Here is an 11,598-nt window from a genome sequence, read left to right as displayed (position 1 = left end):
GAAGTATTAAGTGTTAGAATTGGATTTAAAACATGTGGAAAATAGGGTATGATTCTTGAAATTCCTAAAGATGAGAGGATATTAAGGTTAAAGATGAGATAAATGAATATTAATGAGTTTAAGTATGTATATGTAAGTTAGGAATATGAAAGGGGTTGAAATATGAAGGATTTAATCCAAAAAGAATGAATTTTTGGGTTCAAAAAGAGGATTCTGGGCAGAGTGCATCGATGCATATTCATAGTGCACCGATGCATCAAGGTTAAAACCCAGAAATTGTTTGAAGGTGTATCGATGAACAGGTAGTGCATCGATGCACTCTTTTAATTTAAAAAACATCGAATGCAATTGGTGCATCGATGCATAAGGCATGCATCGATGCATCCCAATAATAAACAAACATCGAATGTATTTTATGCACCGATGCACAGGTAGTGCATCGTTGCACCGATAGGGAATGCATCAATACACTGTGCAGTGCATCGATGCATACCTTCATTAAAAGATGAAATGAGCTTTTCTTTTAGCCTAAGAAGTGAAAATTTAGAAGATATCAATTAGTATACTGATATGTAGCAATGTATTATTATGATGTAGATGTAGATATAGAATGAAGCTTGTTCCGGAACAATTTAAGGATTAAGATTGATTCAAAGCAAACAAGGCTAAGGTGAGTGCACATTATTTAGTATATGAGGTTCAATGGAAAATAAGACTTGCGATAAGTCTATTTCCAATAGTGAAAAACATGAATTCATAGAAGTATGTATTTGTTATGATTTATATGTGTGCATGAGTATATGTTTATGTGATAACATGATAAGATGACAATGATTTACATGTCATATGAACACATGAGAAATGTTATGAGCCGTATGAAAGAGAAAGTATATGTGATACATGAGGGTGAATCCTATGTTTATATGAATATGAACTCATATGAGAATTGACATGAACTACGCGATTACATGTATATGTGAATGAAACCATGAGCTTCTATGAATATATGATATGGTTACATGAATATGTAAAAGGATATAAAAGATAATGCCCATATTATGTGCCATGAGAGCTAGGGGTATAGTTGGCATACCAAGAGTCGAGGGTTTATGTGGTCCTTCGGGACATATATGTATTCTTTGGAACATGTGTGAAGTCTGGTGAGACACATACTTGATCCTTGGCATATGTATATGATTCTTAAGGAATGATATGTGGTCCTTCGGGACATATATGTATTCTTTAGAACATATGTGAAGTCTGGTGAGACACATACTTGATCCCTAGTATATGTATATGATTCTTAAGGAATGATATGTGGTCCTTATGGACATTATTATATGGCACTACGGTGCAATTCTACGCGGCACTCCGGTGCAATTATATGTGGCACTTCGGTGCAATTATATGAGCTGTGGTGACAGCATTAGTGCACAACCTCTATGTACTCGCATATCTTTAGTTCTCACATGTGTATCATGGGCTATTAAATAGATAATATTAATAAAGTGATATGATAATATGTTTGTTTCCTTGTGGAATTTCATGTGTGATATTGATTATACAAATGGTAACTTATAAGACCATATGATGAAATGAATCAATGATAGTGATAAAATAAGAAAGAAATAAAGATGATAATATAGTTGCTTGGGTGTACGTGTTTTATGATAGTATATATATATGGTTTACATGACATGATATGTATATGTGCAATTGGTTATGGTATATGTTATATGATATGGACATAAGAGATCATAGGAACATGAGATAAGAGATATGAATGATAATGACATATATGTATGCATATATTTGTTACATGTAAAAGTATGAGTGGTATGAAATGATAGTAGTAATTGTTTAGGTATGATTATTAGTTACCGTTTACCTTATATGTTTATATGCCTCACTAAGTCTTTGACTTGGCATGTAAGTGATTTACACGTAGGTTTCGAGAAGAGTAAAGAGCAATGTGGAGCAAGACATATCAGTTCTCCTTACTAAAGGTCAGATCAGAAAAGAGGTGAATAATATGTATTTTAGTATATAAAGTTCTAGTTGGCATGTTTTCAAAAGAATATATTGTTTAAGCTATGAACAGTTTTATAAATGTTTCGAATAGTTATATGTAAATAAATAAGTGAAATATACATGCTCTGATTGGTTTTGTAATAATGAAAATGTCTTTTATGTAAATTAGTCATTTATATGTTATAAAAGTTTTAAATTACTCACTATTTTATACAAGTACATGTTTTAAAAGGTCAATGTGACACCTTGGATTCGTATCCGGGTCGGATACGGGTTGGGGTGTTACAGAAACAATTATAATATATTATATATATATATATATATATATATATATATTATATAATAATATAAACTATATAAACTATATAATTATATTTATATACTTATAGTTTATATTTATATACTATAAATTTATATATAAACTATGTATAAACTATATAGTCTATATTTATATACTATATAATTTTTATTTACTTACTATGTAGAAACAATATAGTATATATATATATATATATATATAGTTATGTATGATCAATGATGTATGTTTTATTTGTATGTATATAAGTATATATATGCATGTATGTATATATAAAGTATAAAATATATATAGTAGAAGTATAACATATATATATTTATATATACAAGTATAAGTATAAAGTGTATATATAAGTATAAAGTATATGAAATTACATACATAAATAGGACTAAATTGAAATAATTAAAAAATTATTGTTGAAATTAATATTAAAATTGGACTAAATTGAACTAATTTAAATTTAGGAGACAATGTTACTATCCCAATAGAAATGAGGGCTTAGAAACCCGAATTATAAAATGGTATAAATTCTATTTTTTCCCCAAATCCCATTTTATTTTCTCATTTTCTGATCTCTTTCTCTAAACTCTTTCTCTCGAAAAATTCTCTCTCATATGTCTAGAAAAACATCTCATTTCCAAAATTTAAACCTACTTTTAGAGCAAACTCATAAATTTATCTCGTGTTCTTCATTTGTTCATCTAAAAAGGTTATTTGATAAAAAAACATAAAAACCCGTTCTTTTTTGTGTTTTTTCCAATCAAACTCAATTTTCCTAAAAGTTCTTTTTATTTGTTCTTCACCCATCTCTTTACTAGATTAAAATAAATACAAATTTTTCTTTTCTTGTGTTTTTTCTATCAAACTCAAAGAACTCTAAAAGTTTTTTCATCAGTTCTTTAACATTTTATTTCTTTGATCCAAAATGACATAAAAAAAACTCTTCATTTTTTTAGATCAAACCATAACTTTTATCGCTTGTTCTTAATCTGTTTTTTCATCAGTTCTTTAACGTTTTATTTCGTCGATAAAAAATAAAAAAACTTTTTATTTTTTTGGTTTTTAGATCAAACCCTAACATTCATATATTGCTCTTCACTTGTTCTTCACCTATTTCGATCAAACCCAAAAACTCTTTATCTATTGTTCGTGTCTCCTCATCTATTGTTCTTTACTCCTCATATGTTGTTCTTTATTCCTCATCTACTATTCTTCTCAACTCATCTACGATTCTAATTCAAATCCCCATTTATTTCATATACTATTTTTGACTCATTATCTACTATTTTCGATCAAACCTTAACTTCTTATTTGAATCATTTCTTTTCTTAGGGTTATGGATAGTCATTCTTATGAGTTAAACTTTTCAAGTAAAAATTTCATTTCATTTCATTTTCTTTTATTTTTTTCTTTTATCTGTTATTTTTAATTTCTAACCAATAACTATTTTTTTCTTATGTGGGAAACCTACAAATTGGTCAAAACGACCAACAATCCCAAAGAGGTAACATGTGTTGTTTCTTGTTTCTTGTTTCTTGTTTTTTATTTTCTATTTTTTTCTATTTTGTATTTTTTGTTTTTTGTTTTTTTGTTTTCTATTGTATATATTTATTAAAATATTATTTGTTTTGTTTGTTTGAAGAGGATTGCAATGATCAATAGTCTGTTGCAGCTGATGACTTTATTTCCTCCAAGAGGAAGGCTTGATCAGAATTTGGGAGAAGAACTTCTCATGTTTGGGACCATTTTATACCTTCATCAAGTCTGCCAATGGAGGTGCTTATGCCGAGTGTAAGTATTGCAAAAATAAAAGGTATAAAGTTGATTATTATATTGGTATATCTAACCCTAAAAGGCATATTGATAAATATCAAGCTTATAAGGATTTCCTTACTGAAATCCTAACATGGTAAGTTCTTTTGATCAACATAGATATTGTGAATTGCTTGTTGAGGTTATTTTGTGTCATGGTTATGCTTTGAGTATGGCTGAGTATGAGAAACTTAGGGCTTTGCATCATTACCTTAATGTTAACGTGAAGGATATTTTGAGGCATACTATTACTAAGTATTGCATGTTAGAGCATGAAAAGCATAAGAAATACCTACTTGATTTAATACATTTTGTTGCAAGACGAATCTGTTTTACATGTGATGGATGGTCTGCCAGCACTTCACGTTCTTATTTTGCTCTTACTGCACACTATGTCGATAATGACTGGAAACTTCGGTCTAAAATGCTAAATTTCTATTGTTTTCCTCCACCATATGATGCTGAGTCAATTTTTAAGTTTGTGAAAAAAATGATATGCAAGTGGGGTCTTAAAAAAAAGCTTTTACCATAACTCTTGACAATGTTTCTACAAATGATAAAATGGTTAAAAGACTTAAAGATGATGTGCATGCTATTTCTGCTCTTCCATTCAATGGTAAGTATTTTCATATAAGATGTGTTACCCACATTTTGAACTTGATAGTTCAAAAAGGTTTGAAGGTAACTGATTATTATGTTATTAAGTTATGAGAAATTGTTAAGTTTATTGATTCTTTTGATTCTCAACTTTGTGTCTTTAAATTAGCTGTTAAAGATTGCGATTCTTCTTTTTATGGAAAGTTATTACTAGATGTACCTACTTGATGGAATTCTACCTACTCAATGATTCATAAGGCACTAGATGTTAAATTAGTCATTAACTTGTTTTTGAATAGGGAAAATGACTTGGATATGATTACTAAATATGAGTGGGAACTGTTCAAATAATTTGTGATTTTCTTGAGCCATTTTATGAAATTACTACTCTGTTTTCTGGATCTAAGTATCCCATCTCTAACTTGTATTTGGCTAATGTTGTTGCAATTGAAAAGTTGTTATGTGATGCTCACAATGATCCTTATCAAGACATTTCTGCAATGGCAGAACCCATGCTTGAATTATCTGGAAAATATTGGTTTGATCACTCATTGATTCTGTTTATTGTTGTTTTGTTTGATTATCGATATAAATTATAATTTTTGAAGGAGTTGTACAGTGTTTTTTATGTAGAGGACAAGGTTCAACGAAGGGTAAGTGTTATATATAATGAGTTTGTTAATTTATATATATTATTCAAAATCTACACTTTTTGGTTATTCGTTTTCTACCCAAAGTAACACCTCTCTAGAGGCAAGTGGGTCGAGTTCTTCCAGTCGGCTTCGATTTAAAAAATCTGATCTATTTCAGGTTAGTTTTCAAAATTTTAATTATTTTAATTTGATTATTCTTTTTTCACAATTCTAATTGTTTTATTTTATTTGTTTTTTTAGACTTTTGATGTCAATTTAGTTGCTTCAAGGACTGGAAAAGCGGATGTTGACTCCTACATTAATTTCCCCTTTGTTCCTCGAAATGAAGTAGATGAGTTTGACATTTTGGAGTATCGGAAATCACAACGTGCTTCTTATCTGGTACTCTCTCGCATGGCTAGAGATATATTGACCATTCTAAATACTTCAGTTGCTTCTGAATCTTCCTTTAGCATGTGGGTCGAATTTTGAACAAGTTGGGAAAGAAACTCTTACCTAAAAATGTTAAGGTTTTTATGACAACTCGAAATTGGTTGTATGGTTTTGAACCGAAAGAAAATGATGAAGAATATCTTACTTTAATGATTCTGCCCTCTAAAGGTAAATATTTGATTTACTTTATTTTTATTTTGTTTATTTCATTTAAATTGTTTATTAATGATTCTAGTTTTGTTTTTTGTAGGGTGCTTTTATACTTACAGCAAATATATTTGAATGAGTTTGTGCATAATTCTTTCTTCATTCTTCCCTTTTTATGGTAACTTTATTATTGTATTTATTTCATAATTTTCATTAATATCTTAAATGATTTATTAATGAATCTTTTTTACTTTTGTAGGGTGTCTTACAACAAGCATAATAAAAGATTTGGTAAAGTCGAAATTTTTTGGCAATGTTGGCCATCATATTCCCATTGGCTTTATCATTGTTTGGACTGGTATGAATGTTGTTTGGACTGGTATGAATGTTGACTGGACTTGGTCTAAATGATGAATTGATGCTTGTTGGTTGACTATTGCCTTGTTGTTGTTGGTCTCACTAAACTAAACTATTGTAAATTCTTATCTAATTAGTTACTCGTGATTAAATTATGTTAGTGACATTTCGACTTTTAAAGCTGAAAAGTTGCCCATTATTTAATTTTGTCAGCAACATTTAGATCTTTCAATATAAACAAAAGCTCGATGAAGAAATTTATGGTAGCATAATCGGTCTTTCAACCTTGTAAAACTTTTGCTATAAGATTTGAGAGCTTAAATCTTAACATAAATTTATTTACTTCATTTAAAATTATTAAATTTTTAATCTCATAATCTAATATTATCATAACTAGATTCATTATTGATATATTTAAGTTATTAATTATTACATAAAAATGATTCATAAATCATTTAATAAAATTAATTTGATAGTTATAATTAATTTTTTTAATATTATAATCATAATATATATAGAAAGTAAGTTTAGTAATATAGAGTAAATATAGTAATATAATGATCATATTTACTAATTTATTTTACAATTATTATTAACTGTATCAATTCCAAGTCATTAATTTAATAATTTTTTTGAATATATTTATAGGCTATAGTTTATAAACATAAAAAATTAATACATTAATTTGATTATCATAGTTAATCATGCACTCAAAATTATGAAGATGTATTATGTCACATTATAATATTAGAAATTCATAATTTCCTAATTTCAATACTTCATCGATTGTAACTTACACGTAAATCCAAGTCAGATAAATATCAGTTCAATTTAATAATAGGTCGGATCCTTTACAGGTTGAGTCAATTACATATCAATTTTATAACAGGTCAGGTTGATAAGAGGTCGGGTAATAATATTTATTTACCAGGTTAATCGCAGGTTCGAATTCATATCAGGTCGGATGCAGGTCAGGTTCGTTATCACAATATGAGGTTCAGATCGGGTGCAAGTCGTAAATTTTCGGATCCAACTCGAGTTTAGGTCAACACCAGTTAAAACTAGAATTGATTTTGGATCACCGTCCTCTCGGTCACATATAAGAGGCACATGGTGAAAGAGTGTTGGGACGGAAGTTTTGCAAGACCATCGGCAAGCATGTTGCACTCACAAAGAATCTAAGTGATAGGAGTACACCAGCATCCTTCCCTTAGACGCTGGATCCAACGGACCAATGGCAAGGAGCTAGGGTTTGTTTCAGCGTTTTGGACAAGTTTGGTTACTTCCAAACAATCAGAATGAACTAGGGTGAGTTCAAACCCATTGGACCGAGCCACCTGTAAACCAAAGAGGAGAGCCCAAAGTTATGCTTGGAGAATATTCACAATGCCAACTTGTTTATGGAAGTCAACGAGCCGGTTGCCATTAACTGCTGTTACTTTTTGTTTAATAATTGGTTATAATTTTTTATAAACTTAGAAATGTTCTATTAACTGATGTTATTAATTCAAATATAAATTTAGAATTAATATAATAGATATTTTTGGGCACATGGACTGGGAATACTAATTTTATTAAGGATAAATTACACATTTAGTACCTAAATTATTAGTTTTGTTTTGTTTTAGTATCTATACTTTTATTTGTTTCAAAAGCATCCCTAATATTTATTTTTTGTTTCGTTTTAGTATCCTCCGTTAAAAGCTTGACGGATGAGTTGTATGTGACACTTTTTTTATTTACATCATTCATCACTCAATTATCTTTTCACTCCTATTTTGATCCCTAAAATTTAAATTCATTTTAATTTGATTATTTAACTTTCAAATTACTTCTAATTTAATCAATATAACTTTAAATTTATTTTTTATTTTAATTATATATTAATAAAATAAAAAAAAATTCATGTCACAAAAAGTATTAATAAAATAAATTAGAGTGATTAAAATAGGAGCAATTTGAAAGTTAAGTAGTTAAATTGAAAATTTTTAAATTTGAATGAATAAAATAAGAGTGAGAAGATAGTTAAGTAATAAAGATATAATTTACCCATAAAAAATATGCCATTAAATTTTTAACCGCGAATTACTAAAATGAAACAAAAAGTAAACATTAGGTATAATTTGGAAACAAATGAAAGCTTAGATACTAAAAGCGTAGTTTACCCTTTTATTAAATAGAACATAAAGGTATAAGAAGAAAATGGGGAGCACATGGGGACTCACTGAGAACCGAAATAAGCAGTTGGCGCCAACTAATGTCACAGTCTGTCGCAAAAGAAAAATAAAAGGCTGAAGTTGCAGAGGAATGGAGGGGAAGAAAAAAAGAAGCCATTTCACATGCGGCTGTGGGGGTGACTCAGACTCGGTTAACCCAAATACTAAACCATAGCTTAACCTCTTACTAAACCTCCGAAACATGTGTGGTTCGGTATCATAATGATGTCCCAAATTCTATCTTATCCCTATGTTTTGTCTCCCTCTCCTTATAAAACCATCCCCAACCCTTTCTCCCATTTCGTCCTCACATCATCATCAATTATATTCGAGCCTTTTTCTCTCCCGTGGTATTTCAGGGGGTGTCTCTGAAAGGAAGAATGGGAGTTTCCAGGGTTTCTTTGGTGCCTGTTTTAAGAGCTCTTGTTGTTGTTGGTATGACTGCATTGCCTGCTGCTGTTCAGGCTCAGCCCTCTACTCCCGCCCCTGCCCCCACTAGCGACGGTTTGTTCTCTCTCTGTCTTCCTCTGTGTGTGTATGTATTTTCCTCTTAAGAGATGGGATTTTGCCATTTGATGTAGTGATGGTTTTTTGAAACAGGGACGTCTATTGACCAAGGGATTGCGTACGTGCTGATGGTGGTGGCACTGGCGCTCACGTATCTCATTCACGCTGCTGATCTTTGCTTCACCTTTTGAGCCCAGCATCGCAATATGTAAATGGGATGGATGATGTGTAACCATGCATGGCTCTCGTCTGTTTCATCAGTACCAAAGGGTTAGAATTAGGGAATGATTTGACTTGAGACCAATGATTGTTGTACCTTCTTCTGGATGTTGATAATGGGAATTTTTATGTTTGGTGGTCCTGTTTTTCTCATTTTCTTCTCTTCTTCTTCCACCATCTTCCATTTGTGTTCCTTGAATCTTACGTAATCGAGACAAAACCCATAATATCTAAAAGGGTAAAATACACTCAAGTCACCCGTTTATTATTTTAGTTATAAATAGATCACTTTTATAAAAAAAGTGATAAGTTAACCATTCAATTAAAATATTATTACAAACATTATTGTTTCATTAGTTGTTTTATTTAGTATAGTAATAGTTTAAGTCCTTCTTCCTGGCACGTTTTTGATAATTTGGTTGTTATTTTAATTTTTTTCTTTTTTTTAGGGTTAGATTTGATATCAGCATGACTGATTAAAATAACACTTTATTTGTTATCATGCTGATTTTTGCTGATTTGGACTCTCGAATTTGACTTAAATACACAATTTTTGTTCGGGGATAGTATTTTCACGTTGCTCAATTCTGATATATGATTTGTTGGTGGTCTTTCAATAACTTCATCCCTTTTGTTGGTGTTCTTTCAATAGTTTATTTAGTTAGGGTTTTTAACATTTTCCTTGTATGATCCTTGTGATCTTGGGTGACTAGTTTTATCGTATTTAGGAAAATATTTTTATTATGTATTTAGTTTACGATTGTGGTCGTTTAGATATTTTCTATTTTTAATAAAATTAATGTCTTCTCTAAAAAATAATCTAATAAATATAATTATCCGTATTTAAAAAATGTATTGATGATATTATCAAATTAAATAAATCCATTAAATCAAAGTTGATTACATTATGTTAAAAGAAAGTTAATGTTTTTTACCAAAAAAAAGAGAAGGTTAAAATTAAAACTATTATATATTATATTATGAAAATGATGTTATGTTAAACTATTAATATGTCATGAAAATAAAAAAGTTAGTATATTATTTAGAAGTGGTGATTCCAACCTTTGATAAACCGAGCCTAAAATTCAAATTTTATTTGATTTGTTATTTATTTTATTAATTATTTTTATCTTAAAATTTTATTTGTGTTAACCCTATATTAAAATTTTATGTTATTAATATAGTGTGTACATCCTCAAAAATATTTTTAGATCCGTCATTATTTTTAAGAAAAAAATAATTGATTTGGGAAAAATATTAAATTAATAAAAATGAATATAAGGAATTAAATTTATTAAATTATTTTGAATTAAGATCAAATTAATAAAAGTTTTAAGTTTTAAACACTAAAATTATCATTATTATATCATACAATTATTTTCTCTGATAGTTAACAACTAATAATATACCAATAATTAGTTAGTCTAGTAGGATAAAACATTAGAACCTTTAAGCAAAGGTTAGATGTTTGAATCATGACGTTTGCAAATAGAGTAAATTGGATTGAGAGGGTTGCCCTCGGTTTTGTAGTACCTGATCAAGAATAATTGGTCAATAAACCGAATACATGTTGTTATAAAAAAAACTAATAATATGTTTGTGATAATGTTTTAGTTTAGTGATTGGATGCTATTATCTTATTTATAGTGGTTTTTTTAATTTAGTGCTAAAATTGTAGCTCTTAAAAAGAAAGAGAAAAGGCATTCATTTGTAAACTAACTAATAATTGAGTGAGTCGAGGTGTATTTTCCCCTATCCAAAATGATGAGCCCATGACTGGTTCAGTTTGGACTGGATAAGGCTTTCCAACCGAAGAACAATGGGCCTCTTCTGCATGGATTGGACTTTTACAAAGTTGTCCTTAAAAGGTAGAATCTATAAGTTGTTTTCCACAATATTAAAAAAAATTACATAGATTTCCTAAACTAAGGGTTTCCAAAATATTTAATCTATGTCTATATCTATAATATATATAAAAATACGAGTTAAAAATGTTTAAATCAAGTAAATTAATCTTTATTTTTAACATAATATTAATTTAAAAAATAAAAAAGATTAATTCTTTTAATAATAATAATAATAATAATAATAATAATTATTATTATTATTATTATTATTATTATAATAGCTTTAGATAGAAACTTTTGTAAACATGAATTGAACTCTTATATCAAAAAATTCAAATCGTTGAAGTTGTATTAGTTAAAATTAATATTATTATTATTATGTATAGCAATCATCAACAACCTATCAAATGACTTTAATAGTAAAATAAATTTTTTTTCTTCTAGAAGTCTTGGGTTTGATGTGT

The sequence above is a fragment of the Hibiscus syriacus genome, unplaced genomic scaffold (genome assembly GCF_006381635.1).
Source record: "Hibiscus syriacus cultivar Baekdansim isolate YM2019G1 unplaced genomic scaffold, ASM638163v2 tig00113721_pilon, whole genome shotgun sequence".
Lineage (NCBI taxonomy): Eukaryota > Viridiplantae > Streptophyta > Magnoliopsida > Malvales > Malvaceae > Hibiscus > Hibiscus syriacus.
Note: the sequence above shows the minus strand (reverse complement) of the source record.